General features: G+C 40.4%; 1 long non-coding RNA gene across 2 annotated transcripts; it reads left to right on the top strand.

The window, feature by feature from the left end:
• On the top strand, positions 1–27,426 carry LOC307182237. Of its 2 annotated transcripts, XR_013827154.1 has the most exons (5): positions 5,993–6,068; positions 6,243–7,218; positions 26,434–26,558; positions 26,920–27,253; positions 27,348–27,426. It is a non-coding gene; the product is annotated as an uncharacterized lncRNA (long non-coding RNA). The 2 variants fall into 2 exon arrangements; XR_013827153.1 differs by lacking the exons at positions 5,993–6,068; positions 6,243–7,218 and adding an exon at positions 1–232.
• The last annotated feature ends 469 nt before the right edge of the window (positions 27,427–27,895 follow it).

The following is a 27,895-nucleotide window of genomic DNA, read 5'->3' as shown; positions in this document are numbered from 1 at the left end:
TGCATTCGTTGTTTTACAGATTCACAGGTGAGAGCAGAGGTTTCCAAAGAGCAAAGCCAATCTGCGCTGAGGCTGAACCAGTAATCCATATAGTTGGTCTTTGGTTCTAACCAGTTCTCTCGTTCTGATCAGGTGCGCAGAGTGAAGGTACAGGCAGACGGGCTTTATGGTTCCTGTGTTCCAAGAACAGAGGTACTGCACAGGCTCGCTCTCCAACCTTCTTTTCCAGCAGGTATGACTGATTTGTTTGAATTTTGAGCTGCAGTCAAGAGTGGAGAGTCTAATTAGGATCTCAGTGCTAACCAAAATGTTCAGGACTTGTGCATAGAATATTGACTCATTTCTAACTTGAAGTCCTGTAGTCTTCCTGCTGAATAAAGGGAAAGGGTAGCGGGGGCTTGTTCTTGTGTATCTTCAGTGGTGGTGTCTTAGATCAAATGCCTAAGATGTCCCAGAATGTGACCCAAGTCAGGTAACCCAACCCTCTTTCCCACGCAGTAAACAACTTCAGGGGCTTCTCTCCCCAACGGTGATACTTGAACTGTGTATTCTCAACATCATCATGATAGTATAGCCTACACTTTGTGTTTTGCAGTGAGAAGATGGACAATTCAAACCAGTTGATTAAAATCCACGTGGCTCTGGAAGTAATGAAAAACAGTCATATAATGGGGCACAATCTCTCTGTCTCATACATACTCACCACTCATATATGTTTGGATTTTAATTTTACTCTACATCTAATTATAACCCTCTCTTGGCTTGGCCCACGCTGTCAATGACTGTGGAGCCCAGAAAGACAGCTGAGGAAGCACGAAGCTGACCGTCCACTGGTGGTTATTTGAGAGTTGCTCATAATACTTCAAGTTCATGGCTGCAGTGGGGGCGGCCCAGCATCAGTAGCACAGAAGGCTTCCTGTTTGTACCAGAACCTCCATCTAAAAATGGATAACATCAGTAGGAAAGCTGGGGCAGAAGGTAACATTTCCGTAGCAGGTAGCAGGTAACAGTCCATGAAAACAAACTGATCTCAGGTCCCCCTGGAGAGTTTAAAGAGTATTTGTCCTGAACAGGTCAGGCCACATAGGCAACACACAGGAGACTCAGCTTGGAGCTCTGTGGACCAGAGCAGATGACTTCAAGTCTCTCTCTATGTAACTATGTGTTCTTTGGGGGAAAAGATTGGGGCGGGGGATCAAGTTGGTTTGGGAAATTCTGCACTAAACAAAGTTAAACAGCCTTCTTTGGCCTTTAATATTCAGGTTTTATGTCAAATCTCTAAGAGGGGGAAATGACAGGGAGCTTTTCCCAAATGCTTTTGACCTGGGAAAAACAGGTCAAAAACAGGTCTCTCTTCACTAGGAATCCCTAACATTTCAAAGGCCACTAATGTCCCACCAAACCCAGTTTGGAGAAGGCTATTTGGAGAAGTCAGGGAAGCTCCAGCTGTCCAGGGTCGCCAGCTCCACTGAGACTCAGCTCCCAGGTCAGTGGGGTCATTCCAAGGGGGGTGGCCTTCACATTTGGGCACCCACATCCATAGGGGTGTGTGAAGGCTTGCTAAGGGTACATGGATTAAAAAAAATTTTCTAGATCCACAACCTGCATGTGCACGCTTTCCTAAAATCACTCTGCCGAGAGCTGAATGGCAGTAAGCCATTCCAGTGGGGTGGAGGGTCTCCCCTCCTACAAAGGCCACTTCATAAAGGTGAGACATGCTTCTCTCTCCTCCTCTTCTTACTATCATGCATGCCCCAGGGCCCACAAATCTCTGGGGTGCCAGACAAAATGCTGCTTTTTGAGAAAGCGAATGAGTCTATTGACTTTTTTGCAACTCAGATGATTTTTAATTCTTTGCTTTCATGAAAATTGAGGGAAGACCTAATTGAGCTGTCAGAGATTAGATTAAAAATAATTTTGATGATAGATTACCCTATCAGAAGGAGCTCAGTAATTGACATTTCTATGATAAAATTCCTTTCATTCTCATATATTTATTTTCATGAAAAAGTTTTCACAGTGCTTACAATAACTGTAACAACAATAATTGTAAAATGGGAATAATGTTGATGAGGAACCCCTTCTAATTTAGTAAGAAGTCTGATGAAAAGTAGTTTTTCCAATAAAATTGTACTTTTTATGTTTAATAATTATTTATAAGAATTCTATTTTGATAAATCACATATTAATAGGATCTATAAATCACATTAATTTGATAAATCACATATAAATAATTCTGGACTGAATTACTATTAATTCAGTCCAGAATTATTTCTTTGATACCTAGAGCTATTTGGCTACAGGGTTTAAAAATTAATTTCAAATTAATTAAAATGTGCAAGATCAATTTCAAGTTATATACATATTTTTGCTGCAGATAATTATTATGGGTGATCAATAAAAGAATTTTAGGCATAAAATAGATCACATTAACATAAAATTATGTGAAGAAAGTGGAGTGGAAATACAACTTTAAGGAGTAAATGAAATAATGTTTGCCTATAAAAGACGAGCTTGTTGGTGTATATTAAAATGAATTATGGTGGATATCACATGGCTGTGATATTAGATTGTACTGGAAACATTGAAAAAAGTCATATTAGGATTTTATTTTTAAATGTTTAGTATTTCCACTTCACCAGAAATTATATCCTTTGTAGCTCTTTAAACTGATGAAGAAATGTTTTAGACGTTAACTTAAATAGGTGTGAAAAGACATAGTTTTTTTTTAGTAAAATGACAGTATTAGTATGCATTTTGAAATACGCACAAGTGAATAATTTGAAAAGACGTATAGTTAAAAAAATTATTTTAAGGGGTAAACAAGCAGGAAGTTGAAGGTCTCTGCATCCAACAGCACATAAGGAGAATGAAAAAATAGGGGTCCAGAAATGGCCACATTAGGTCTGAATCAGGCTCACTTCACACTCCCTCCCTCTGCCGTCCCTCTAGTGTAGCGTCCAGGTCTATCCAGCTCTTGGTGCCCTCAAGTCCCAACTTAATGTCCCACGTTACCACTAATCTCCTCCTCCCAGAGGTTGCACTCATTTGTTTCATACTAAATAACCAACCACGTTGACCTGGCCCTGGGACCACCTCATGGAACCATCCTGGGATTCATGGTCCCCTGCCCCACGCTCCTTGCCTCGTTCTTACTCCAAATCCGAGAAACCTTCCGAAGGTAGAAAGCCCAGGGTTGGTCCTGGTCCCCAAGCCCTAGTCCATGCATCACCATCTCAACAACTAGCATTAATTTGTAGGTTTGCAGTTTTCAAAGTGCCTCCCTCTTTATCTTCTTTTACCCTTTACCACAACCTGCTGTGACAGATGAAGATAGAAAGAAGATGGATGTATAGATAGATAGATAGATAGATAGATAGATAGGAGAAACTGGGGCTCAGAGGATTTAAGTGATTCTCCTGTGATGACACAGCAAGAAATGGTGGAGTTGATATTTGGATCCAGGTCACCTGTCTTCAGATTCTTTGCCTTATGCACAACATCTCACTGCTCCAAGTCCAAGGTCAAAGAAAACCAATTGGAATCTTTTGAGTCTGGGGTGGCCCACTTAGCACCCTTAATGATCACACCTCCAGAGATGGTGGTAGGTGTTAGCATGTGGTCCTGGTCTGATGGCCACTGTCTGGGGCCATCCCACTTCATCAAGATTCTCTGCCAGACATTTGGAAAGGACTTACTGCGAGGAGAAATCAACACATATGCGTACTTACTGCGGAACAAGATTACTTAACTCGGAACAGGATATTATGGTGTGGAGCCCAGATGAGCTGAGTATAAACAAACATTCACATAAAAATGTGCAAGATTTGCCGTGAGTGGTGTTTTAGTTTGTATAGCTGTACCAGAAATAAGACTTGATTAGTAAAATACCAGTTATCTAGCTTTAGTTTAGTTTTGTTTTTTAAATTTATATTTATTTATTTATTTTTGGCTGCATTGGGTCTTTGCTGCCGGGCATGGGCTTTCTCTAGTTGCGGCAAGCAGGGGCTACTCTTTGTTGCGGTGTGTGGGCTTCTCATTGTAGTAGCTTCTCTTGTTGCGGGGCATGGGCTCTAGGCGCACGCAGGCTTCAGTGGTTGCAGCATGTGGGCTCAGTAGTTGTGGCTCGTGGGCTCTAGAGCGCAGGCTCAGTAGTTGTGGTGCACTGGTTTAGTGGCTCCGCGGCATGTGGGATCTTCCTGGACCAGGGATCAAACCTGTGTCCCCTGCATTGGCAGAAGGATTCTTAACCACTGTGCCACCAGGGAAGTCCCTAGTTTTTATTTTTAATTAAAGACACCAACTTTTAGAAACCAAAAGAAATACTAAATCTGTTTCAACTTACCTCAAAGCACCCAAATTAATAGTTATTTCTGGTTAAGTTGACTCTACCTATACTTTTGTGTTATTTTTTGGAAAACTTTTGAGGATATCTTTTTTGTGTGTGTGCATTCAGACATACAGTTTGGAAAAATAATTACTCCGTCTTTGGAGCTTGATTTTTTTATCCTTCAGTGTGAGGTATTTCATTTGAGGCTGAGCTCTTGAGAACATGGTAAAGTTAACTGGGATCTCTAAGAGTGATTGATTCCCTAGGACTTAAAGGAGCCAGTCTGTAGGTAAGATACACAGTAAATCATTTTAGTCCACTTAGCGCATGCAGGACATAATTTACTAAAGGACTGCAGCATCATAAACAGCACAAGGTCACCCTCCAAGACCACCTGGAAGTTCAGGTGTACAGATGGCCAGGAGTTTAGAAACCTGAAACTTATTCTGCTTGTCCTTGTTGCTTGGCTCCAGCTGTTTACTTCTGAGGACAGCGCAACTTGCTGGTTAGTCAGGCTCCACTCGCAGCTGGGACCCACTGGCTTCTAAAAGAGTTGACCTTGGGCTGATGATACTCTTAACACAAGTTGACAGGGTTGCCAACATTAGATTCTTGTGTGGAATTTAGGAGCAAATTTGGGTGAAACATTGGGGCCCTTCCCAAACGGAAGCTGAGTAACCTGAAAAACTTGCAAATGAGAGCCCCTGACGCCAGTTGTCTGCTCCCTTCCGGTTCCTCTCATCAAGCCTGGGCTGGACCAGCTGAGTGTAGAACTTCATCTGTCTGTGACTGGACTGTCAGTGACCAATATGCATAGACTGTCAACTGGGAAGGGTGTAAGAGATCACTTTACCAGGGTGAATGACCACCCAGAGGGCTACTGGCATTTGGGGCAGGAAAATCTCTGTGAAAACTTTGCTGTGCAGGAGAAACAACATCCAGGCTTCTGGCATTTACGTATCACTAATGCATCTGCCACCATTATTATGACAACTAAAAATCACCTCTCCCAGATTTTCAAATACGGGGGAGGTGGGGAGAGGAGGAGAGGGTCATATTATTTTCAGCTGCCAATGCTGCGTACAGGGAGGACACAGGGCTCCAGGGAGGAGGACCATAATGCAAATTACAGTGAAGTCAGAAGTTTCCTCTGATACCTCTTGACTTTAAACGTCCTCGTGCTACTATCCATCTGTAAAGTAGGAATTCATTTACAGATTAATTTACTCTTCATGGTCAGTGTTTGTGAAGTGCTTTAAAGTCCTGTGCAAAAGACACTACATAACTGCCCCAGATGATTTATTATCTATTTATAGTATAGGGCAGTAGCAACAGGAGTATAAATTACAGAATAAAAATTTATATTGGACTCCATTCTGGAAGTACTTAAAAAAGAGAGACAGATCAGGGATGGATAGAGCACAGCTGTGTCCAGAGTGACAGCTCTGGGAGGGCAGGTCTGGAATAGTCTGGAATATTCTCTATATGTCCCAGTCCTGAGCACCAAGCCTGGCACTGAGCTGACAGTCAGCCATCATGTGTTCATTCAAACTAAAGCACATGCATGTTTGCATTTGAGCTGCTCTCTTAGATAGTTAGTCAAAAGGTGTACCTTGGAGTTTCATTTCTAATTACTCCAGGGCTTCCTGACCAGGCTCCTCTGGATTATGGTGACGAAACCGGACCCTCAAAGCAACCCAGATTGAGCGGGAACTCAGAAGAAATCACCTTGAAGCAGGTATGCAAGATGTGGTCAAAATGAGCCACCAGTGCTGCTGGGCAGGTGTATAGAAGAGGCCCCCTGGCCAGCCCATAAATCCCTCGCTCCCAGGAGCTCCAGCATCCTGAGCAAGGTGCTGGCTTGCTCTGAGCTGCCGGGAACTTCATCTGTATTCTTGTTTCTAATCTGCAGATCCAGGCTCCGTGTCTGTAAATACAAAGAAAGGAGCAGGGCTGGGTAGACAAGCAAATACATGCGAGCACCGCCGGCTACTTCTTGCTACTTGCCTTCCAACAAGAGACGTGGAGCCCCTACTGCTGAGCCTCTGCAAGTCCTACAGCTTTGTCTGTGATAGGAGCTTCCTCTTCTGGAACACAAACACTCTTGGTTGTTTTTTTTTTGCTTAACAATCAACTTTTGTTCTTTCCTGGCAGAGCGCCTACACAGCCCTGGGCTACTCTTTCTTTAACTGGATTGTGGGAACACCTCTCTCCTTTCCAGCTCTCCTAGGAAACCCATTAGGGATCTCCACTGGAGAAAAGCTGTTTCTTGGGGTTCCAAGTGGTTAGTTACATTCCTCCACGTGGATCCAGGGGAAGAGTAGGGTAGCGTGGACACAGGTTATACGCCCACCAGTTTCACCAAATGAGGCAATACAGAGTGTCCACAATATCAAAGGATGCTCCTCTGGAAATCATAGCTAGCCAGGGGGTTTACAGCTTAAGAAATGGCTTTGCAACCAAATTCAGGGTGTGGCAAGTTCTTCAGGACTCTGGACCCAGTTTTTTTCAACTACCCAATAGCATGGGAAGAAAAAAGGGAAGAGAGAGAGGAATGCTCTAGTGTGAAAGAAACTTAAAAGAGACCTAAGTCACATAATAACCTTATACAGTGTTTCAAATAAACCTATGGTAAGAAAGATTGTTCTAGGTATTTGAGGAACTTTTACGAAGTTGGGTATCATAATTTTGTTGGGTGTGTTAATGGCATTATGGTTATGTGATAGAATATTTTCTTCTTTTTAGATGCCTAACGAAGTATTCAGTGGCAAAATGACTCGAAAACTTGGATTTGCTTTAATAAACCCTAGCTTAAGGAAAAACGACTATTCATGAAACAAGCATGACAAAATGTTGATGGGTATCGAAGCTGGATAACCGGTACCTGGGTATTTGTTATACTCTATTTTGGGGTATATTTGGAATTTTTTATCAAAACAATTTAACAGGGAAAAATTAAATGGTTTATATAAAAATATGAGAATTAGTTATGGGATAAAGTTACTTAACATATTTAAGGCTGCTTTTACTTTTTGTCTAGTTTAGAGAGAGCCTGGTTTTCTAGAACTTCTCTGACTTAAGCTCTTTGAAGAAGACGTTTCTATTTGCAAGTTGCATATGGTTTACCTGGAGTTTATGGATTGTTCTACATTTTGGAAATACTGCTAAATTTTACAGATTGTTTTACATTTTGGAAATACTGCTAAATTCAGTGATGTCAACTGAATTTAAAAGAGATCAAACAGGATTCAATATTTTCCACCTCTTTTTTTTCAGTTTCTAAAATAATTATTTTATTTTTAAATTAATTTTAAATTGATATAGTTGATATACAACATTATATAAGTTTCAAGTCTACAACATAGTGATTCACAACCTTTAAAGGTTATACTCCATTTTAAAATATTGGCTGTAGTCCCTGTGTTGTACAATATATCCTTGTAGCTTATTTATTCTATATATAGTAGTTTGTACCTCTTAATCCCTTACCCTCATCTTGCCCCTCCCTCCTGCCCTCTCCCCACTGGTAACCACTAGTTCTCTATATTTGTGAGTCTGTTTCTTTTTTGTTGTATTTACTAGTTTCTTTCATTTTTTAGATTCCATATATAAGTGATATCATACACTATTTGTCTTTCTCTGTCTGACTTATTTCACTTAGCAAAATTCCCTTCAAGGCCATCCATGTTGTTGCAAATGGCAAAATTTCATTCTTTTTAATGGCTGAGTAGTATTCCATTGTGTGTGTGTGTGTGTGTGTGTGTGTGTGTGTGTGTGTGTGTATGTATACCACATCTTGTTTATCCATTCATCTGTTTATGGACACTTAGGTTGCTTCCGTATCTTGGCAGTTGTAAATAATGCTGCTGTGTACGTTGGGGTGCCCGTATCTTTTCAAATTAGTAGTTTTGTGTTTTTGGATCTATACCCAGGAGTAGGAATTGCTGGGTCATATGGTAGTACTTTTTTTTATCACTACATACTGGTGGACGGCTACTTCCTAGTGGTATTAGACACTTAAGCCCCCTTTTGCTTTCCTTCCTAGGGGAAAATTTTGTTTGGTGGTGTGTTTCTATTCAAGTTCATTTTCTGAAGGGTCTTCCCAAGTGGTTCCAATTCCAGGGCTCCTTAAGTCATAGAACCGTAAATTATGTGTGAATGGTTACCACAAGACTTTGATATTTTTTCTTTTTTAAATAATGTACATTTTATTGATATAATCGACATATAACATTGTGTTAGTTTTAGGTATACAGCATAATTCTTTGATACATGTATTAATTGCAAAATGATCACCACAATAAGTTTAGTTAACCCCTAACACTACACATAGTTACAAATAGTTTTTTCTTGGGATGAAAACTTTTAAGATTTACTCTCTCAATAACTGTCAAATATACAATACAGTATTGTTAACTACAGTCACCATGCAGTACATTACATCTCCAGGACTTATTTATTTATAACTGAAGATTATACCTTTTGACCACCTTCACCCGTTTTGCCCACTCCTCTACCTATGGCCATTGGCAACCAACCACCAAACTATTTCTGTATCTGTGAGTTCAGTTTTTGATTTTTAGATTCCAGATACAAGTGAGATCATACAGCATTTGTCTTTCTGTTACTTGTTGAGAAACAATAAAACAGTAAAACAGCCAGTTATTTTACTAGCAAAATGGTTTACTCAGGAAGAGCAAAGAATTGCAATTTGGGACATGCAATCTATAGTGAACCACAGGCAAGTTCAGAGAACAAAGGAGAGGAACCTTCTTTTATAGAGGAGAAGGGGGAGTTGGAACGGGCTGTTATAAACAAGGAGTCCATTGGCGGAAACTGAAAGTTTTAAGTGTAGTGGCTTTTTACTGGCTGAATTGTGACAGTCTATTATTGGCTGGCCTGCTATCAGGCAAGGAGAAATTCTTCCTCCCTTCTGCTGTGTAGTAAAGTAGTAACCTTCCTCCTGTGGGAGATGAAAATGTACCTCTCTTCCTGTTGGATCTGCAATTGACATTGAGTGGTAGAGTGTGAGAGCTCCCCCTTCTGGCCCCCAGCTCTATTTTATTTTATTTTACTTTTTATTTTTTCGGCTGCCTTGGGTCTTCGTTGCTGCATGCCGGCTTTCTCTAGTTGCAGTGAGCGGGGGGGTTACTCTTCATTGCGGTGTGGGCTTCTCATTGCAGTGGCTTTTCTTGTTGCGGAGCACGGGCCCTAGGCGAGTGGGCTTCAGTAGCTCTGGTGCGCAAGCTCAGTAGTTGCGGCCTGTGGGCCCTAGAGCGCTGGCTCAGTAGTTGTGGCGCACGACTCAGTTCCTCCGCGGCATATGGGATCCTCCTGGACCAGGGATCAAACCCGTATCCCCTGCGTTGGCAGGCGGATTTTTAACCACTGCACCACCAGGGAAGTACCCCTGCCCCTGACTCCATTTTTTTTTTTTTTTTGCGGTACCTGGGCCTCTCACTGTTGTGGCCTCTCCCGTTGCGGAGCACAGGCTCCGGACGCGCAGGCTCAGCGGCCATGGCTCACGGGCCCAGCCGCTCCGCGGCATGTGGGATCTTCCCAGACCAGGGCATGAACCCGCGTCCCCTGCATCAGCAGATGGACTCTCAACCACTGCGCCACCAGGGAAGCCCCCCTGACCCCATTTTAAATGAGGTTTCTGTTTATCAGTTTTCACAGAAACCCCATTTTAAATGAGGTTTCTGTTTATCAGTTTTCACAGACTTATTTCACTTAGCATAATGCCCTCAAGGTCCATCCGTGTTGTCCCAATGGACTTATTTCACTTAGCATAATGCCCTCAAGGTCCATCCGTGTTGTCCCAATGGCAGGCCTTTTTTATGGCCGTATAATATTCTATTTTATATTTATCATATTTTTCTTTGTCCATTCATCCATCAGTGGACCCTCAGGTTGTTTTTATGTTTTTGCTATTGTCAATAATGCTACAATGAACGTGAGGGTGAAGATGTGTTTTACAGATAGTGATTTTGTTTCTTTTGAATAAATACCCAGAAAGGGATTGCTGGATCATATGGTAGTTCTATTTTTAATTTCTTAAGGACCCTTCATGCTGTATTCCATAGTGGCTGCACCAATTTATATTCCTGCCAACAATGTACAAGTGTTCACTTTTCTCTGCATCCTCATGGACACTTGTTATATCTTGTCTTTTTGTTAATAGCCATTTTAACAGTTATGAGGTGATACTTCTTTGTGCTTTTGATTTGCATTTCCCTGATAATTAGTGATGTTGAGCACCTTTCCATGTACCTTTTGGCCATTTGTATGTCTTTTTTTGAAAAATGTCTATTCTGATCCTCTGCCTATTTTTAATAGGATTGTTTTTCTTTCTATTGAGTTTTATGAATTATTTATATGTTGTAGGAATCACTTTGAGTCTATAGATTGCTTTGGGTAGTGGGACATTGCAGTAATATTAATTCTTCTAATCCAAGAGCACAGAATAGCTATTTGTTTGTGTCTCCTTTAGTGTCTTTCATCAATGTTTTATAGTTTTCAGCATACAGGTCTTTCACCTCCTTGGCTAAATTTATTCCTAGGTATTTAATTCTTTTTGATGCAATTATAAATGGGATTATTTTCTTAATTTCTCTTTCTGATTTTTGTTCAAGTAATTCAAGGGATTGTTGTATATTGATTTTGTATCCTGCAACTGTACTGATTTTTTAATTAGTTCTAACAGTTTTTTTGAGGGATTTTTAGTGTTTCCTATATACAATATCATGTCATCTGCAAATAAAGACAGTTCTACTTCTTCCTTTCTAATCTGGATAAGTTTTATTTATTTTTTCTTGCCTAATATATCTGGCTAGGAATTCCAATACTATGTTGAATAAAAATGGTGATAATGGGCATCCTTGTCTTGTTCCTGATCCTATAGGAAGAGCTTTCTGTTTTTCACCATTGAGTATGATGTTAGTTGTGGGCTTGTCATATATGGCCTTTATTATGTTGAGGTACATTCCCTCTATACTCACTTAGTTGAGAGTTTTTAATCATGAATGAACCTTAAATTTTGTCAAATGCATTTTCTGCATCTATTGAGATGTTCATATGATTTTTATCCTTCATTTTGTTAATGTGGTTTATTATATTTATTGATTTTCAGAAGTTGAACCATCCTTGCATTCCTGGAATAAATGCCACTTTATCATGGCATATGATCCTCTTAATGTATTGTTGAATTCAGTTTGCTAATGTTTTGTTGAAGAATTTTGCATCTACGTTTATCAGGAATATTGGCTTATAATTTTCTTTTCTTGTAGTGTTCTTGTCTGGTTCTGGTATCAACGTAATTATGGTCTCATGAAATGAGTTTGGAAAATTCCCTTATCTTCTGTTTTTCGGAAGAGTTTGAGAAGGGCTGGTATTAATTCTTCTTTAAATATTTGGTAGAATTCACTCATGAAGCCAAGTGGTCCTGGACTTTTCCTTGTTGGAGATTTTTCATGACCAATCAATCTCTTAACTAGGAACTGATCTGTTCAGATTTTCTATTTCTTTAAGATTCATTCTTGATAGGTTGTATGTTTATATGAATTTGTCCATATCTGCTAGGTTATCAGATTTTTTGGCATGTCATTGTTCATAGTAGTCTCTCATGCTCCTTTGTTTTTGTATCTCATCCTTGTAACGTCCCTCCTTCCTTTATAATTTTGTTTCACTCCTCTCTTTTTCTTGATTAGTCTAGCTAAAGATTTGTTTATTTTGCTTACATTTTCAAAAAACAGCTTTTTACTTTATTTACTTATTTTTAGTTTCTATTTCATTTGTTTCCATTCTGATCTTTATTGCCTACCTTATAATAACTTTGGGCTTGGTATGTTCTTATTTTTCTAGTTCCTTATTAGGTTGTTTATTTGATATCATTCTTTTTTCTTGATGCATTTATAGTTATAAACTTCCCTCTGAGAACTTCTTTTGCTGCATCCCATAAGTTTTGGTATGTTGTGTTTCCATTTTTATTTGTCTCAAGATGTTTCTGGTTTCTCTTTGGATTTCTTATTTGACCCATTGGTTGTTCATTTGCATGTTGTTTAATCTCCACATATTTGTGAGTTTTCCAGTTTTCTTCTTGTAATTGACTTGTAGTTTCACACCACAGTGGTAAGAAAAGATGCTTGATATGATTTCAAAGTTTATTAAGACTTTCTCATGGCTTGACATGTGCTCTATCCTGGAGAATGTTCTATGAGCAGTTGAGAAGAATGTGTATTCTGATGCTGTTTGATGGAATGTTCTGTAAATGTCTCTTAAGTCTATCTGGTCTAGGGTGTCATTTAAGTCCAATGTTTCCTTATAGATTTTCTGTCTGGGTGATGTATCCATTGATGAGAATGGGGTATTGAAGTCCTCTACTATTATTGTATTGCTGTCTATTTCTCCCTTTAGGTCTGTTAATATTTGTTTTATAAACTTAAGAGCTCCTTGATATTTTTTAAAAATGCCTTTGGATTCCTTAACATGAGTCAAACAATCAGAATATACTTGGTTCACTGGAATGTATATAAACATGATATGTTTCCTGCCCTTAACAATATCACAGGTCTAACCAAAAAGACAATGTGGAACCACAGGAAAATTGAAATTTTTGAAAGGTTCACGTAGGGTAGGATATCTGTTTTGGCAAAGTGTTTTTGAAGGATATTGCCGTTCATTCCAGAACCAAGTTGAGACTTCTCTGGCCTTCTTTACTAGGTGGTGTTCATTCCTTTTGTTTTTGGTTGCTAATACCTATTGTTTAGCTGCTGAGCTACAAAACCCATCATAGCAGTCATGCCAAAAGGTGAGTTTCTTTTGCCTGGCTTTCAGGAAGTTAGCAGAAAAGTAAGGTAAGACACGCTAGAGGAAAACAGGAGCAAAAAGCACTGATGCTTGCAGAGGCCGCTTCCACTTAGTAAAGGCCCCATATGTAAGACTGCAACCCAGAGATAGAGCAGTGGTGTTCTCTACTTGGGCATCCTGAAATAATCCCAGAACTGGGTGTTATAGTGATTTCCTTCCGTCTCTTCTGTTTTTAACTCAAATGGAAAGATGAAACTGTTTCCTGAGGCAGTATCAAAACAGCTTTCCTCATGTCACAGAAATTTCCAGAAATCTGAGACTTAGAATCGGAATCCACAGTGGGGGCAGTGGTATCACAGCCCACCGCAGGAGTACAGGGGAGAGGCTGGCATCCCATCAGCCTCCACTTTCATCCTTGATCACATACCACACACCTTGTTTAGTTGTAGAACAAGTGACTCTAAATTGGAGGGAAATTCCACACACTATTAGATTATGCAGTGATTCATTCAGTATCTGTTGAGAGCTGACAATATGGCCACCACTTTGCAGAGTGCAGTGATATGGTAGGGACTAAGACACCAGGTTTCCTATCCTCATGTCATTTATGGTCCAGCAGTGTCTGGAGAAATACCTCATTTGTAAAGAGGCAGAAACTTGGTTTTGGTGAATTTGACTATCAGAAAGGGAGACAGTGCCCTTTGGATTTTACTGCCCTTCTATTTTCTGTATCTGTGGTTTTGCATCAATTTGTCCTCCTAGGACTCCAACTTAGACCAGTTATTTAGTGCATGGGGCCAAGAATCCAGCAGTAGTCTACAAATTGACTCCAATACCCATTCTTTTGGTGGGTGAAGTAGTATAATCCACTGAATCCCTAGAGTTTTGATTCTGCTCTGCCATCTGTGAGTGCTCTGTGAACCGCAAATTAGAAAGAAGTAGAAAAAAAAATTAAAATCCCAATGAGGTTGTTCAAGTGTCTGGGTGGTCTGGGTTACATGTGTTCCAAATTCTGTTCTGAGCTATTTCACTGACTTACCGACATTGAGACACTGTGTCTTATGTCAACCTGGCCATTGTAAACCAAGGGTCCTTGTCAAACATGCGGTAAACATTCTACGGCAGAATCGTGTTAACTCCCTAAGAGGAATCATGACATCTCCTTAGTTTCTATCACTAACTGAGAAAAAAGAATATGAGGTTTAAATGCTGGCTCTAGCATTTACTAGCTGTATGACCATGAGAACTTGGGCAAGTTAATATAACCTCTCTGAACTATTGCTTTAGTTCATTATCAGTAAAATGGGGCTAATAATATTTACCTTGTAGTGTTGTAGTGGTTAAATGATAAAGTCCCTGGTAGAGTGTCGACATGTACTGTGGGCAGGTGGTGGCTGCCCCACGAATGGTAGCTGTGAATGACTTAACGGTTAGTGTTTTAGCGCAGTGAGGAGTCAGAGAGAAAGGGGACAAAGGGGAGACTTCATATTATTATGGGATGTGAAGGAATTCCTGATAAGGCATGATGAATGGGACACATTTCTGAAGGAAGCCATTGAATCTCTTTCTCACTAGACTCTTTAAAATAGGACACTATCCATCTCTTGAAAGAGTTCACTATAGGGTGGATTACTTCCTGAGGTGCACTTTGGGTTCTGGGAAATGTCTGTTAGCAGAGGAATTGCTATTGAAATTCACCCATGGACCCAGACCCTGACCCTTTCTCATAAGCTCATCCCTAATAATGGCCCTACCTTCCAGGTTGGTGATAGACCAGCTCACTGGCCTTTGGCAGTTTTGTTTTCAAGTTTGATGGAAACAGAGCTAGTACTGAAGCAGCAATTATATTTCCTTTAAAAACAACCCAGATTGTCATGGAAACTGAAGGCAAAATGACAAAACTCCAAGGTTGGGGGGTATCCTTTGTTAAGTGCTTATGAAGGTATGTGAAAGGAACAGAAAGTTCAGGCCTGGAAAAATGACGGATCTATCTAAGAGGAGGAGATGAAAGAATAGGGAACAACACTCTTGGGGAGGCCCCACACAGCACTGTTGAAATCGTTGGCTCTGTGGAAGCATTTGATTAGAGAGTTTCAGTTACATTACCTCTCAGATTCATGCTGGGGTAAAAAAAAATCTTGTGTTACATTGACTACTATATGATTAAACTGAGAATCTCTGGGGAGGAAATCAAAATGGTCAGCATACATGCTTCCTGGCTAGATTTTAAATCCCTTAAAAAAAATTACCTGTCGTTTCCTCAAGGATTAAATAAGAAGGTAGAGTGTTTCCTAAGTTTCAGTGAATTCAAACATTTTAGATTTTTTTCTGTCTCTGTATAAAGAAGACATATCCCAGGTATTCAATGCTAAGTGTAGACTCGTAGCATTATGAAACATAAAGTACTCTTATTCGTTAAAGTCTCCTTCAAAGCTTAAACATGTATCAGAGAACAAAATTAAACCTCTGTTTAAAAAGTATACCTTGGTTCAAAATGTTCCTTATAAAGATTCTCGGCCTTTTAGCACTAATATCTGTAGAATTCTCCTACTGAATCAGTTTGTAAGAGCTGTAGGTTTTTAAGGCTTGACAAGGAAAGTACCATTGTAAATAATTTCAAGCCACACCTAGTTATCAGTGCCTAGTTAGAAAACTGGTGGGAAAGTGACCATTTATTTCTTCTTTATGAGTAAAGGAAAAAAAGATATGTCAGGATGAGGGGTGATGTTTTGGTGCTGTTAAGATATTTCCAGGGACTAGTGATGGCCCAAATTCTGTTTTGTGACTCACTCCTTTTCTGCAAAGGGTTCTTGACCTGAGAGTGAGATTCAAGGCACAAAAACTAAATGCGAAACAAAATACAGGACTCTTTATATCCGAAGATAACTAATACTAGGAAAAGGCCACTCAAACGGAATTCACTTAAAGTGAGGACAAAATTTCATAGTAGACAATGTAAAACAGGTTTGACAGGTATGATTTTTGATAAATAAAAGGCAGATTTAGAAAAATTAGTTTATTTTGTTTCATGGTCAACAAAATGATCTTATAATGACAATTGTGCACTAAATCATTTGCTCAACCAAAAATAAATGGAGTGTTGATTTGAAGGATGTGATAGACTGTTACTTTAGTGGCCCTCAATGAAACAAGCTTCTTTTTATTTGTATCCCTGTGAGTCCCCTCACACATTGATTCTGGGCTTGGCCGTGTGACTAACTTTGACCAATAGAACATTAGCAAAAGTGATGCAAGTGAAAGACTGGTTAGTCCTTGCACAGTGGACCTTGTCTTCTTAGAATGCTTCATTTTGTAAACCTTCCACCGTGCTGTGAGAAAGCATAAGCAACCATGTAGAGAAGCCTCCCTGGAGGAGAATCAAGGCCTCTAGCCAAGTCCAACTGGGCTCCCAGCCTGTAGCAAGTACCAATTTCCAGCCATGTGTGTGAGTCCATTTTAGATCTTATAGGCATCTAACTCCAAGCCTACAACATGTGAAGCCTAATAACCTCCTGGTCAACCCACAGAGTTGTAAGAAGTCATAATAAATTGTGAGAAGCCATTAAATTTGGGGTGGTGTGTTATGTAGCAATAGATAGCTAAAACAGAAACTATTACCTCAAAGTGGGGTCCTGCCACCACATGTGGCATTGATTTTGAGTCTGGTGGAAGAATGGAGAAATTTGCAGAAATGACGAAGAGACTGTTAGTGGAGACTGAAGGGAAGTGAGGAGCACCCTACTAGAAGCTGAAGGAAAGAGAACCCGAGTTATGTATTGGTAGAACAATTAGCAAAACTATTTGCCTGTGGAAATATGTGAAATAAATAGAAAGGGTAGCTTATGAACTTGGGATCTGGCTGAGGGGAGTTCTGGACAGTGTGTTGAAAGTGAAATCTGGCTCTTTTTAGATGCCTATGGTAAAGTCCAGGAAGAGCCAGTTGAAGCAAAGAAGGAACTGTTTAGATTTCAAGCAGAATTTAGAAGAACTAAAAAGGCACTAGAACTTGTGGGTTTGATAATAAAATTGCTTCCATCCTTAGTCTCTCCAAGTAAAAAATGGCCTTGGTTTGAGGATGAAATACAGGGTACTATTAGTAAAATATGACCTCCGGGTCAATGTCTCTGTTAAGGCGTCAGAAAGATTTAAGGACTACCTCAATGATCCTCTCAGCTAGACAAGAAGACTTCTAAGAATCTTAAAAGGACCATGTGAAGCAGAAGAGCTACCAGATCATCCAATAGCACTGTGAGAAATGTTACATTGTTATTGTTTTAAATCTTTAAATGTATGGGTGGTTTGTTAGGCAACAATAGATAAGCCAAACAGGGAGCTAATGATTTTTAGAGGCACTTGTATAATGGTAGGATAAAATATCTTTGACTTCACATTTGACTTTTGATGTAATCAGAAAAAGGGCTATTTTTGCAAAAATATTCAAAAATTTTATTTAATTTTTCCACGTGCTTTGTATCTTTTATGTCATCATCTTTGTCTATTTTCTCTTCTTCAATTGTTAACTGGTCAAATTATCCCCATTTATTATTATTATTTTTAAAAATAAATTTATTTATTTAATTTATTTTTGTTTTTGGCTGAGGTGGGTCTTCATTGCTGAGCGCTGGCTTTCTCTGGTTGTGGTGAGCGGGGGCTACTCTTCGTTGTGGTGCACGGGCTTCTCATTGTGGGGGTTCTCTTGTTGCGGAGCACGGGCTCTAGGCGTGCAGGCTTCAGTAGTTGTGGCTCACGGGCTCTAGAGCGCAGGCTCAGTAGTTGTGGCGCACAGGCTTAGTTGCTCTGCAGCATGTGGGACCTTCCCGGACCAGAGATTGAACCCGTGTCCCCTGCATTGGCAGGCGGATTCTCAACCACTCTGCCACCAGGGAAGCCTCCCCGTTTATTATTGGCTTGACATATATTTCAAGCAGTTTTGCAGTATTGCTTTCATCAACTTCATGAAATCCTGCATCTTTTGTAATATTTACAAGTGCTTTTCACTTCTTCTATATTTGAATTTATTATCTGCTATAATGCTGGTAGGATGGATACTAATGTCTTGAAAGAAAGGGTCTTTGGTTGGACATTAATTTTATAAGTTGTCAGTTTATTAATGAATAGGTTTGCTTTAAGAAGACTTTGCTTCTCTTAAATAACCCAGACAATGGATTCTCATATAATGAGAGGCCCCCTGTACCACTCTATTTATAGCTGAACAGGCCCTAGTACCAGACAGTGCTTGACTCTGTGGTGAAACTGAGTTGAAGCATGTGATTTCGGCTCACAGTCTAAGAGGATCGTCTGCGTTTTATCCTGAATCTAAATCTTGGCACAAGCCACTCAGATATAACTTCGGGGAGGGAGAAAACTAGAAAGAAGTCTGGATCCCCTGGCCCATTTTAGCATGCCATTAGAGGTGGAAGAGGTGGAGAAAAGAAATGAATGCTCTGAGAAGACAGCTTCTGCATAGTCTACAGGAGGAGGCTGATGAGCGAGATCTGCCCACCTGTGTTGTCCTTAAAGGCACCATGAACCTGCTCACTGGCAGATGTGACCTGATGAATGTCCTGGGCTCTCACCAATAAAGTTAGGAAATCCTCATCTCTTGTGAGAGGTTGGAGGAAGGAGGGGGTAGGGAAATAGAAAAGCAGGAAGAGAGGCCTGGAGATTCCCATCCCTCTACAGTGTCCATCTTACTGGAGAGAATCTACCCATTAGGTGATGGGAGGTTGGAAAGTCGCAAAGCAGAGAAGGGAGGTAGGTGTTATACTCTGAGAGCAGATCACTCTCTTAATTTTCCCCCGTGGAAAGGAGATAAGAGAGCTGAGTAAAGGAAGCCACACTTCTGGGCAGAATTGCTTTAGCCACAGACTGATAGAAGCTGGTCACAGGAATGAGCTCTCATGCAAGTTGAAGTTCAGAACCTATTGCTGAAAAAAGCTGTAAGATTTTTTTTAAAGCCAATTTCCCCCAAAGTGTGTTACTAGAAATAGAAGGGAGTTGACTCCAAGGCAGGATTGAAGTGGAGGGAGAAGCTCTTGAGCGAAGATCTGGAGATTCGTGCAAGATTAAGCTGAGATTGAGAAGAAGAGAAAGATAGAAGGGAACCTATTGTACTTGGAATTGGTTTCTTTAAAAAAACTATTTCAGAAGAGTTATCTGCTTCTGTTGCTAAGTGTTAAGCTTAGCTATTCCCACAAAGAACTCATTTTTGTAAATAATGAGTAGAACATTTAGAGCCATATTATATTATAGCTATAATCCACCCCCAAAGCCCACAGTTTTTAGTTCGAACACAAAAATTAAATACATGATAAGGGAACATTTAAATCGAATAAATAGTTTTAGTGTTGGATTATCTTTCAGCTGAAGTTGTACATTTATAGACACAGAACATATATACTCATTCATTCATGTAACTCAGTAGTGCCGGCTCACTGCTAGTCACTACACGTAGTGCTCACATTATTAACACAGGTTCGGAAAACTTATTTTTAAAGGCTATAACGTATAAAGTGGGGTTACTGGCAGTAAGTCCTAATATTTTTAAATGGAACAAAATCAGTAATGGAAAATTTGGAAAAAGCAGATATTCTTCTGCAAAGTACTTTACCTTAGGGGTAGAAGTTGCTGAAATACTGATCACATTATGCCTTTGCAATGAGAGCACAGATAGAAAGGTTAATAAATGCAGAATGCAAGTGAAAAAAATCACTTAGGGGAAAAAAAGACTCTAATTGTGATGCCTTTGGGGTTTTGCTATAAATGAATCCGTTGGACCTCTTCCTGATGCCAAAAAAGGGCTGCAATCTAGTTTTATGTATGTTTCAGAGCCATATGTATTCACCCTTTTAATGCAGTGCTTTCACAGTAAACATAAGAATACCTGAAATCCAAACTTTCTATGCATTTCTCAGTGGTCATCACAATGTCCCACCAAGCCAAAATCCTATGAGATCCTTCCTCTGGAATAAAAGCCTGTTTCTCCAGCAAACTTTTCAACAGGATTTGAACTCTTCTATGCAGCTGGCAAAAACATAGAACCAGCAAATTGAAAACACCCAGTGGTTTATATGTTTGGGTCTAAATAAAATTTCCCATGCATGCTATTCTATCAGTTTTATACATTCCTGGAGCAGGAACTGATAAGCTGAGCTAACAGGCAAGTGCCGAGAGGTGAAAATTGGTCCAGGACGCATAGTTTGTGAATTTACAGTCTGTTGAGTGGGCCCAGCTGTGTGTCTTCTCTTCAGCAGGAGGGCTCTTCCCTTTTAAGAAATTTGTTCCACTCCACCCACCATGGTTTCTACCACCTCCCCACGAGACTTCACTTCCTATGGGAAAGAACCACATCTCAGGGAAAGTCAGAGCGGCTTTAGGATAATCACACAGATACCCTCTCTCCACTCCTCTTCCTCAACTGTGGCTTATTGGTTTCATTTCCTTCCAAGGACACTGATGTGAAAGGAAATGATGTGAAGGAAATGATGTGACACTAATGTCAATGAAACCCACCTTGCTCTCAGTCTGAGGGTTGGTTACACTCTGAAATAGAAAGGGGAACTTGGCTTCTCAGAGGCTTATCTGAGACCCAGAGTGCTGAATTTTAACCTGGTCAGTTACTTGGACATTTAAATGAAGTTGTTTCAGAGGATGTTGAACGAGGTTTTCAAGCCATTCTTTCCCAGGTAAAGGCTATGTCTTCAAAGGCAAGCCTTTCTCTCCCCAGCTTATCAATGGCACCAACTTGACTTTTGGTGGATGTACCCCCCAAGAGGGACGGGGTCTCTGTTTTATTCACTGCTGTATCCCCAGGGCCTAGAGTAGTGCCTGACACATGGTAGTTGAAACGTAAATGTTGAAAGTTATCTGTTGAAACGCACGTGTCGACTGATGATATTAGAGTGTCAAGATGCTCAATCCATGCCTCGTATTTCCGTTTAGCATCTAAAAACTTACACAAAAGGATGTTGGGAATTTGGTTTGATGTACTTAAAATTACAACAGGAATCCTTACAGCCTCAGCTCAATTACTTGAAAAATCAACTTCTCTCTCTGTTTCTGTTTTGCCAACTGTGAAAAGGGGTCTGGCCAAGTCTTCATTGTGACAGTGGAGTGAGGAAGTAAGCATGGTTCTTAAAACCTAACAGAGAGCCATGCATTCCTACGGGGTGCTTGTCAACCCCAAACTTAGCTCATTCTTTTTCTGAATGCAGATGCATAAAATGGCATAGATTAAGATGTCTGTCAAGAGTTAAGCCTCCTTATTTTTATCTTCTCTTAATAGAATTGTCATGGATTCAGCACTGAAAGGGTCTTTTAGGCTAAATATTAGTCCTCAAATTGGATGAATTGGAACTATCAATATTATAGACAATACTTACATGTCCTAAACCTGCCTCCTGAAAATGTACTCTGCATGAACGTGGGGAAGAATAATGTATGTCGCATCTCAGCATCCCATAACATTCCTTTTATAGAACAAGATTCCCACAGAGTTTTAACACACAAAGTTGTCTCTTAAGAAGAAGGCCCTATTTGGGAGTCAGGGGACACCCGGCAGGGATTCCTGACCCCAAGCCCCATTCCCAGCACCCCCAGCTCCTGTAGTTATGTGATCCCAGGCAAGGCTTTTAACCCCTTGGGACCCCAGCTTCTTTATCTATGAAATAACATTGGCTTCCTGCCTTCCAAGGGAACCAGAAGGAAGAATGAGTTAATATTTACATAGCACATTGACAGCCTCCAAGAAAGACACCGTACAACTGGGAAAGATGATATAATGGGAAGAACGTCCTTTATTTTTAACTTGTTGGTCTCTGGTCAGCCTTTCTGGGCCTATTCCATATGTACAATATTAAAATAACAGGCAAAAGTGAAAGAACGTTCTGAACCTAATTCAGGTAGGATGGCTCTGAATTGTAGCTGCTGGAGTCTTTGTTCATTTGTTAACTTTAGGGAGTCCAGGGACTCAGCTAGTGGTTATTTCCCCAGTTGCTGAAGGTGTCATTGGAATGGACATAGTTGTCAAGGGGCAGAATCCCCACATTTGGTCTCTGACCCATGGTGATGGCAACTATGGTAGGAAGGGCTAAGTAGATGGCCCTAGGGTTTCCATTCACATCAAGAGAGTAAATCAGAAACAGTACTGCATCCCTGGGAGGAGTGCAAAAATTAATGTTGCCATCAAAGACTTGAAAGAAATCTGGGTGATGATATGTAGTGTAGGCCCTGACAGTTTTTTGTTTGTTTGTTTGTTTAGTTTTCGTAGTGCAAGTGCCTGATTTAAGCTTTGATTGCCAAGGCATCCTCTTCAAAGTCAGCTATCTTGAATAAACACAGTGCCAGCCGCAAGCCTAGATAAAAAGCCAGGCTGTCCCAACTCCAACCCAGCAGCTCCTTTGTTAGAGATCTTGGTTGTTTTCGATAACGGACCATCTAGGCTCCTGGTTTTCCTCTTCTTGTGCTTTAGGTTCCTGCTCTTACATTTTATTTATTTATTTTGAATTTTTGAATTTTATTGTACTTATTTTTTTATACAGCAGGTTCTTACTAGTCCTGCTCTTACATTTTAAACTCACCAATAAATAGTGATCCTGCGAAATCCTAGGCAGCCCACCCTCAACCCCAATAAAAGCAGAACTCCAGGGACTTCCTGGTGGTCCAGTGGGTAAGACTCCACACTCCCAGTGCAGGGGGCCCAGGTTCCATCCCTGGTCAGGGAACTAGATCGTACATGCTGCAACTAAAGATTCACATGCCAAAACTAAAAAAAACAAAAAATCCCGCATGCCGCAGCGAAGACCCCATGTGCCACAACCAAGACCTGGCACGGCTAGCTAAATAAATAGATAAATATAAATAGATAGATAGTTAGATAACAGAACATCAGGCCTGTGCTCTCTCTCTCTACCTGTGACTTTGCTGTATGACCCTATGTGTACCATGTAATTGCTAGGACTTGAAAGTAATAAAATTTTCTTTTTTTTTTTCAGTTTCCTATTAGTTATTGCTGAGGGTATCTTACAATTATAATAAGAACCACAAGGGCCGGTCCAGCCACAATATTAGTTATCTATAGGCTGAAAGCTGCACAACACATGACACTTATCACATCTCCATTGAACTCACCAGTTTGACCTGTGCAAAAGTCACACTGATCTTGAAGAACGAGTGATGCCTACTATAAACTTAATGAAGTGGTGACTAAAACTCCACCTGCTGCCCCAGATGTAGTGTCTTTCCGGGAGCAAATTGACATGTTCTTGAGCACTTGCTTTGCAGCTACTGACCTGGTGTATGCCCTTTTCTCTATACCAAGTTGTAAAGGCCACCAGAAACAGTTTGCTTTTACTCGTCAGGGCTAACAGTGCACTTTCACAGTCTTGCCTCCGGGCTATACCAATTCTACTTTCTGTCATATTATTCTGGACAGATCTTGATTATCTTGACATTCCACAAAACATCATACTCCAAGCTCACTGATGACATCTTGATGATTAGATTTGATGTTCATAAAGTAGCAGATACTTCAGAGGCCTTAGTAATGTGTCTGTAAATCAGAAGGTGGGAGATAGGTCCCACAAAACATAACACATATTCATTGAAAAAAATCCCCTTATAAGAGGACTCAAACTCAAGCTCAATGTAGTTCAAACCCCTGTTGTTCAGGAGTCAACTGTATATATCACATTTGAATGGGCTACTTGGACCCACCTATGGAATCAACTATAAGCCTGGTTTACAGATTGTTCTGTCTTGTATGCTGGTATCACTCAGTGCCTGCCACTCAGGGTTGATGTTGAAGGACGTGGGTGAGGGAAAACATTCCCATGGGTAGAGCTCTGAGCAACATACTTAGTTGTACACAATGTCCAGACTGAGAGATGGCCAGCAGTACAGATGGATACCAACTCTTGGGCAGTTGATAGTGGTTTGATTGGATACATGTTAGGCATCACCAGAAAAACAGATGAATATATATATTATATGTATCACCAATACGAGATATATGTATATATATATTAGAATATATAATATATATGTTAGGATATATCTACATTTATATATATTTAGGATACAGGCATATATCGTTTCATTATGCTTCACTTTACTGTGCTTTACAGATATTATGTCTTTTTGCAAATTGAAGGTTTGTGGCAACCCTGTGTTGAGCAAGTCTATCTGTGTGATTTTTCCAACAGTATTTGCTCACTTCGTGTTTCTGAACTTACCTTACTAAGGCTGACCCTGCTAACACCAATGCTGAGGGCTTACTATGTCAGCACCAGAGATCAATACTGATGCCCTGGTGGCAGGTTGACTACACTGGACCTCTTCCATCTTGGAGGGAGCAGAGACTTGTCCTCACTGGAGTAGATACATTCTAGGTGTGGATGCGCCTTCCCTGCCCCACGATGCTTCTGCCAGGAGCACTATCTATGGAGCAAAAAACACCTTATTCACCGTCATGGTACTTTCCGTAGCATTGCTTCTGATCAGTGACTTCCATAGCATCTCTTCTCTCACAGCAAAGCGAATGCAGCAATGGGCTCTTGGCCATGGAATTAACTGGTCTAACCATGTACTACATCACCTAGAAGCAACTGGGCAAATTTTGAAAGCTTACTGGTACAATGTAATGGCTTATGAAGACTCAGTTCCTGTGTCAGATGGGAGTCAACATCCTGAAAGGATGGGATGCTATCTTAAAGGATATTGTAAATGCTGTGAAGGATATTGTACACGTTTGAAACAAACATATATGGTGCTATCTCCCCCATAGCCAGAATATACGGGTCTTGGAATCCAGGGGTGGAAGTGGCTTGTTTGCCACTGAACCCATGGATTCAGTCATAGAGTTTTTGCTTCCCATCCCAACTACCTTGAGCTCTGCTTGTTTGGAGTTCTTAGTCCCCAAAGAGGAGCTGCTCACCAGGGGACGCTCACACCCAGGGCTCCAGGTGAAGAACCCCAATCAGCGAGGCCCTCTGCCAGACTTTGCAGAGAAGAAAAGCGTGACTGATGTGTCTGTGAAGAATCCAGGAGAAGGACAACCTCTCAAAGGCCCTCGTGTCTGGAAAATACATTCTGGGCAGCATTGGAAGAGTTTTGATTCTGTCAAGTTTATACAACAAGAGAGACATCAGCCATGCATACTGATTTTTATTTATTTGTTCATCTGAATGGAAAGAAAAGTCAGGGTTTTAAGGTCTGTAGAAATGGACAAATGTTTTCCAGGCCTCTGAAGCACTTGAAGATACAATTAAAAAGAAAAACTTCCTTATTGTCTTGTCTGCATAAGTTATAGCACTAACTTAAAATAAACTTAATAACTTATAGAGCAGGGCTGCTGGTTAAAACAAAATTAACGTTAGTCCAATTACACCCTCATCTAACCATCACTGGTGATTCTGCGAAGGTTATTATTGTTCATATACTCTACTTACTTCTTGATAAAGGGCCCACTCATGCCTTTAAAACATTGCTTGTTTTGTCCATATTTTAATGCTGTAGTTAAGTGCATGGACTCTGGAATTTGATGCTGGAGTTTGAAATCTGGCTCAGTCACTTTCTAGCTCTGTGATCTTAGTGAGTCAATTAACCTCTCTGTTCTTAAGTCCCTTATCTCTAAAATGAGGATGATAGCAGTACCTGCTTTTTCTTAAATAAATTTTTTTAAATTGGACTATAGTTGACTTACAATGTTGTGTTTGTTTCTGCTGTACAGCAAAATGAGTCAGTTTTACGTACACATATATCCACTCTTTTTTAGATTCTGTTCCCATATAGGTCATTACAGAGTAGTGAATAGAGTTCCCTGTGCTATTCAGTAGGTTCTTATTAGTCATCTATTCTATATAAGCAGTACCTACTTCAAAGTGTTGTTTGGAGCATTACAATATGCAAAGTCCTTACAATGGTGCTTGGCCCATAGTAAGCGATGAGTAAATGTTAGCAGTTGTTCATATTATGATTTGGCAATGCTTGCTCTAGGTCGGCTTGCCAGGAATATAAACCCTTTTATATCCTCTCTCTCTTTTTCTCTAGCAAACCTGCAGAACACCTGCTAAATAACTTATGGATTGAATTGTGTCCCCTGTTCCTGCCCCCTCCTCCCTGCCCTATATTCATAGCTTAAAGCCTTAACCACCAATGAGACTGTATTTGGAGATAGGACCTTTAGGGAAGTAATTAAGGTTAAATGAGTTCACAAGGGTGGTGATCTAATCTGATAGGACTGGTGTCCTTACAAGAGGAGGACGGACTAGGCACCAGAGATCTCTCTCCCTCTGCAGGTACACAGAAGGAAGGCCGTGTGAGGACGCAGAGGGGAGGCGGCCGTATACTAGCCTGGAAGAGCAACCACACCAGAAACCAATCCTGCTGACACCTTGATCTTGGACTTCCAGCCTCCAGAACTGTGAGAAATAAATGTCTGTCGTTTAAGCCTCTCAGGCTATGGTATTTTGCTATGGCAGCCTGATCAGACTAAGACAGTGACTATGAAATGTTTTAACTCACAATTTCAGTGAGAGACAAATGAGCAGTCCTGAAGTACAGCATGTGATGCTGTCCTCCATACCATTGGGAAAGTCTGGTACCTACCATGGGGGGGGGGGGTCGCAGTGAGGAGTCATATACCATCGGGACTACTGTCCACTTGCTTCCCTCAATATAACTACTTTTTCTACAAAATTAATTGAGGCCTCAGGCTGACTACTAGCTATGCAGGGGTTAGTTATTTGTGAGGAGCTCTTACTCTGATTTCTTTCTTCTTTTAGGCCCATCACAGATGATTTTGTAGGAATAAGAATTTGGTCCATTGAGTCACTGATCAGATTCTGGATTAGTGTGACCCAGTGTTGGCTGGAGCCTTCCATTCTCTCAGAAGCTGGGCAGCGCTGGCTGGAGTCCTGGTCATTCCACTTCTTGGGATGCCAAAGCCCTCCCGAAGATGTCTTCTGGTTCCCTGAGGCTGCCCTTTTCACACACTCTTCCTCCCCTTTCCTTGTCCCACGCTGGCTGGATCTGTGCCCCAGAGTTGCCATTCAAAAACTTCCGTCACAAGAAGCACTGACGAATTTAGTTGTCTTAACCGAAGATTCAGGGATCACAGTAAGAAGATTTGGGGATCATGGGAGGTGAGGCCCAGCCTTGGAATTTTCTCTCCTGCTTCTCTACACTCTTTTCTCTTTACCTTTCCTTCCAGAATTCCCTAAGAACTCTTCCCTTCAGTACAGAGAAGAATTCAGCTGGATTCTAAGATTTACATGTGCAGATACCCTGGTTAATATGCTCGCAGAACAAAGAGCCTTCCATTTTAAGGCAGTTTTGCTTATAAATTTATTATAAATATATATTATATAATATATATGACATATGCATATATGTAAATTATATGCATGATATTTTGTATTGCCTATATAAAATAATACATATTTATAAATAATATCCTCTTTTTTCTTACTACATTAGGAACAATTAAGGCAATTTGGAGATAAAAGGAACTGCTGAGTTTAGGAATAAAGATTTAACTGTGGAGTTTGGGTCTCCTCACAGCCACTCATTGACTTGTGAAAAGCTGTTTGCAGTTTACTGCTGAATTTATTTCTCAGGTGAAGGGTATTCAGAATCTGAATGTAGGAATTATGTAAAACATGAAATCATGTAACTGTAGGAAAATCAGAGCAGTCTGGCTTTGGCTTTTCAAATCTTTAAGGCTTTCCTAACAGCATTATTAAAAAATAAGGGGGGGGC

Source organism: Stenella coeruleoalba (genome assembly GCF_951394435.1).
Source record: "Stenella coeruleoalba genome assembly, chromosome: 2".
In the NCBI taxonomy this organism is placed as follows: Eukaryota; Metazoa; Chordata; class Mammalia; order Artiodactyla; family Delphinidae; genus Stenella; species Stenella coeruleoalba.
Note: the sequence above shows the minus strand (reverse complement) of the source record. Positions and strands in the feature narration are given on the sequence as shown.